Here is a 5,533-nt window from a genome sequence, read left to right as displayed (position 1 = left end):
CCATCATGGCGGGCCTGTACCCACACACGTCTCCAGATGCCCCAGCTCAGCGGGACACCATTGGCGACTGGGTACTTCTGGGTCCTCTGCTCCCTGCTCTGGTGAGTAAGCCTCAGGAGGGGAGGCACTTGAACTCTTTGCCATACTATATCCCCCAGGTATGGCACATGTAAAGGCTTGAGTAAATAAAGAATAAGTGACCCAGGGATATATCTTTGGCACCTAGAGCCAACACTGTCGGTGCAGGACCATGCCACCCGCAGAGCCAGAGCCCTGCTGGCTCTGGAACAGTAGTCCCTGTTCCAAAGGAGTGCCCAGGACAATGTTTGCACCTGCACTCCACACGTGGGGAAGAAAGTAGAGGCTTGGAGGAGGTTTAGAAAGTGGCAGGAGGCAGAGGGTTCTGGAAACCATAACCAGGAAAGATGATTGGGGAAGGGGCGGCAGGGTGTTATCCTGGAGAAGCTCCAGAAGGGCCTGCTCATTCATGCATATGTTCATTTGTTTGTTCAACACACTTTCCTGAGCAGTCTTCCCATGTCCCACTCTGCTGGACACGGGGGCGCAGAGATGAATCCAACCTGTCCCTGGAGGACTCACAGTGAGTGGGGGCAGCTGGGCCAGACAAGAGCCCTTTCCACACTGCTGTGAACAGATTCTGGACCACAGCCGGGAATCCCAGACCGAGATGTCTGGTGACGGGCTACAGGGCTTGGGCAGGGGGCACAGTGATGCCCTTAATTCTGATCAGCAGCTGAGTGGATGGGGGTAGCCCTGGAGATGGGGAACATGAGGAACACCCGGAGGAACACAGGTGATGCAAGAGAAGACTTGCGTGGGACAGGTAGGGTCTGAGGTGCTGGTCAGACACCCAGGGAGACTTCTCAAAGAAGCAGAGAGATGAGTCAGATGATCCACAGAGGACTCCAGGCCGGAGACAGAGCCTTGGGGAACGCCAGGGTAGAGATGGCTCTGATGCCACCCGAGGAGCTGAGCGGATGGAGCACGTGTGGGGAGAAGACTTGAGGAAGCCCCTCCCCCAAGGGAGCCCAGGCCACTTCCTCCCTCAGCTTGGAGCCGGGTGGTGGATAAGGGCAGGCCTCAGGCCTTGAGGCAGTGGGGCCTTCCTGCTCAACAGAGCAGCCTGTGAAGGAAATAACTTTATTAGCTCGTGGATGAAAAACAGGAAATGTATGCTGTAACTCGGGCACCGGCCGAGTTTCACTCACATCTTGTTTCTAGGAAACAGTCATGTGGCCTCAGACTGGGTTGGGGTTTTCTCAGCCAAGTCTTTCTGGAAACGCCATGCTTTTCTCAGGAAAACCATGTCCTGTAGGCTCCCCAGACTAAGGCGTAAAGAGAGAAAAGGCCCCACTTCCCTTCCCAGCCCCCTACCCCCAGAGACCCTGGGTTGACGATGACTGCTTTCTTGAGCACCTACTATGTGCTATATGGTCAAAACAAATTGAATACATCAGTAATCACAACAACAAGATGAAGATTGTCAAAATAAGTTTTAAAAAAATTAGCTCTAAGAACGCAGAAAAGCTGAAAGTCAAAGGATGTTGAACAAATATTACCGAAAGAAATCTGATGTAGCCATATTAATATCAGATAAAACAGACTTGACAGAAACATTACTAGTGATAGAGTGGGTCATTCAAAATGATTAAAGATTCAACTATCCAGGAAGACATAAAACTGTTGAATCTGCAGACACATAATAATGTAGCTTCAAAAAAAAATATATATATATATCACTTTCAAGTAATGTATATGTGTGTGTATATATATATATGTGTGTGTATGTGTGTGTGTGTGTGTGTGTGTGTGTGTGTGTGTATGACAAATAAGGGGAGATCAGGATTTGATAGATCATTTTTAAAAAGAAATCAGGGGCAACTGGGTGGCTCAGTCAGTTAATCGCCCAACTCTTGATTTCAGCTCACGTCATGATCTCACGGTTCATAGGTTCGAATCCCGAGTTGGGCTCTGTGCTGACACTGCGGAGCCTGCTTGGGATTCTCTCCCTCTACTCTCTGCCCCTCCCCTGCTTGAGCTTGTGCTTGTGTACTCTGTCTCTCTCAAAATAAATAAGTAGACATTTTAAAAAAAGAAATTACTAGTAAGACTAAGCAACTTAATACATGCATACAGTACCCTGCATCCAATGACTAAAGAATAAATCTGATTTAATTAATTCTTTTTTAAAAGTTTACTTATTTTGGGGCGCCTGGGTGAATAACTGTGTATATAACAAACACGTTTCAGGTTTACCAATAAGCCTCATTACACTTTTGGTCTCTATCTGATCAAGTTGTTAAAAAGCCGTATTAAGGGGCGCCTGGGTGGCTCAGTCGGTTAAGCGTCCGACTTCAGCCAGGTCACGATCTCGCGGTCCATGAGTTCGAGCCCCGCATCAGGTTCTGGGCTGATGGCTCAGAGCCTGGAGCCTGTTTCCGATTCTGTGTCTCCCTCTCTCTCTGCCCCTCCCCCGTTCATGCTCTGTCTCTCTCTGTCCCAAAAATAAATAAACGTTGAAAAAAAAATTTTTTTTAAATAAATAAATAAATAAATAAATAAAAGTTTACTTATTTTGAGAGAGAGAGAGAGAGAGAGAGAGAGAGAAAGAGAGAGACAGAGAGTCTCAAAGGGGGAGGGGCAGAGAAAGAAGGAGAGAGAGAGACTATCCCAAGCAGGCTCTGTGCTGTCAGCCCTACTTGGGGCTCGATGTCACAAACTGTGAGATCACGACCTGAGCCAAAATCAAGAGTTGGAGGCTTAACCGACTGAACCACCCAGATGCCCCTGGAGAATGAATCTGAGTTTAAGGCAAAGACAGACCACCTGTGCATCCTGATAATACAGTCAGCTGGCTATAAAGCAAACATCAACAAATTCCAAAGAATCAGTTTCATACAATCCATGTTCTCTGACCACAGGGTTCAATAGTAGAAAAATCTCTACATTGCTTTTTCTTAACAGATTAAAGGATAAGAATTAGAATTCTTTCAATAATTATATAGATCATCCATTCAATATCCACTCACGGTAAAAAATAATAATAAACCTCTTGGCAAATCATTAATATAAACGTTCTAAACCTGATATCTACCAAAATCAAAGAGCCCACAGAAAACATCTTACTAAATCCTGAAACTTAAAAGCATTCCCTTTAAAAATAGGATGCCTGCTATTGTTTCTATTCTATGCTGAACTAGAAGCTTCAGAAAACACAATAAGATAAAAAAGAAATAAAATCATAAGGACCGAAAAGGAAGAAACAGAACTAGGCTGTGATTTGTGTTATGAATTGGTAGCAGTTTCTACACAGGAAAGCAAAATAATCTATAATCAAATTGTTAAGACTTAATAAGTAAAATCAATATACAAAAGTCAGTTACCATTTTTTCCATTTTTTTCAGTTAGCAACGCACTTCAGAAAATGCAATTTGTGGGGCGCCTGGGTGGCGCAGTCGGTTAAGCGTCCGACTTCAGCCAGGTCACGATCTCGCGGTTCGTGAGTTCGAGCCCCGCGTCAGGTTCTGGGCTGATGGCTCGGAGCCTGGAGCCTGTTTCCGATTCTGTGTCTCCCTCTCTCTCTGCCCCTCCCCGTTCATGCTCTGTCTCTGTCTGTCCCATAAATAAATAAAAACGTTGAAAAAAAAAATTTAAAAAAAAAAAGATGCAATTTGTACTAGCAATAAAAATATACAATATCTTGGAATAAATCTAACAAAAGATGTGCAAGATTGTTAATAAAACTTTATTGAAAGACATTAGAGGGAGCCTAACCCGAGATGTACCCCACATTCATGAACAGGAAGGCGCACTATCCTGAAGCTGTCAATTCTCCCCATACTGACCTATAGAGGCAATGCAATCCCAAACAAAATTCCCAAAATTCCAATGGAAGGAGATTTGGTTTGGGTTTGTCTCCTATTTCCTCATGATTAGGATCATCTGGAAGAGAAAAAGTCCAAGACAGGCTACCACTGAGCAAAGATGGAATCAACACCGAGAATGACAAGTAGATTGAAATTCATAAAAATTAGTAAGTTCATCATAATACTTAAACAAAAAAAAACAACCCTTATTGACCACCTTTGGAAGACTCTAGAAAACGAATTCACAGTTATGAACACTGGAGTGTAAAGAAAAAGATTCAAACATTTATCCTGACTTGCTGTTTAAACTGTATCTCAAGGAAATGGCCCAGCATAATTGATGAAAAGGAAGTTATTGATTTTGTAATTTAAAAGAATCTAGCTAATAAACATTAGAAGTAGAATATCACCATTTTGCATTTCCTTAGAGAACTCCTGATTACAGGATAAGGACAGGAAAGAACAAGATACACCTAGAACATCTTTTATGGCAGAAAGTAAGGAAGTGTTCAAAGAATGATGGGGATTTTTCAAAAGGATACAGAAGCCAGCTTGAAGGGACTCCCACTGGCCAAACTGGGGACAACATGAGTATCAAAATAAATAATGATAGTAACAGATTGTAACCTATTGAATAAAACAGAAAACCGTAAGTCCTCCCTGATATAAACAAAGGGATAAATTAAAAGTTTGATGAGGGGTGCCTGGGTGGCTCAACGGTTAAGCATCGGACTCTTGATTTCAGCTCGGGTCGTGATCTCTCCGTTCGTGAGTTCAAACCCTGCATCGGACTCTGTGCTGACAGCTCTGATCCTGTTGGGATTCTCTCTCTTCCTCTCTCTCTCTGTCCCTCCCATGCTCGTGCCCTCTCTCTCAAAATGAATAAACAGACTTTAAAACAAATAAATAAAATAAAAGCTTGATGAGGAATGAGATATTTGCACAGTTTCACAGTATCTCTCTACAAAATCACAAAGGAGAAAAGAGTAACTTCACTGTGGACAAGACTGGCAGACATCACCTTAGTCACCGTCAGTGATGGGACTGATCAAAATCACACGCCACCTGAAGATGCAATGAGGAAAACACAGGGTCACTTCCTGAATGTTCATGTTAAAGATGCATAATCGTGCGAAAACGTCAGACAAGCTTACACTGAGGGAGATCTGCAAAATAACTTCCAAAACGTCAAGGTCTTAATAGTCAAGTAAAAATTGAAGAACTTCTCCAGACCAAAGGAGACTAAAGAGACATGACATGTGTCTGAACTGGATCCTTTGGCTACAAAAGACATTACGGGGACAACTGGCCACTTGCATGGGGTCTGAGGAATAAATCAGAGCAGTGATTCCATGGTAACCCCCTGGCTTTGAGGATAGTACTGTAATTATAGACAGAAGAAAATCCTTGATTATAGAAAACCTTGCATGCAGATTGGGGTTGGGAGATGGGAAACCAGGTCCACAACTCCCTCTCAAAAGCCGGGGAGGAAGGAAAGTTCTTTGTAACATACTTGCAACTTTTCTGTTTGTGATTGACTCAAATTAAAAAAAAAATTTTTTTTTGAGACAATCAGAAGCAATGTGCGATGTCTAGATCTTAATTTAGACCCTCATTGAACCCAACACATATACACACATATATTA

Source organism: Herpailurus yagouaroundi, unplaced genomic scaffold, assembly GCF_014898765.1.
Source record: "Herpailurus yagouaroundi ecotype Mexico unplaced genomic scaffold, PumYag 180, whole genome shotgun sequence".
Taxonomy (NCBI): domain Eukaryota; kingdom Metazoa; phylum Chordata; class Mammalia; order Carnivora; family Felidae; genus Herpailurus; species Herpailurus yagouaroundi.
The sequence above is the reverse complement of the archived record's forward strand: the minus strand, read 5'-3'. Positions refer to the sequence as shown.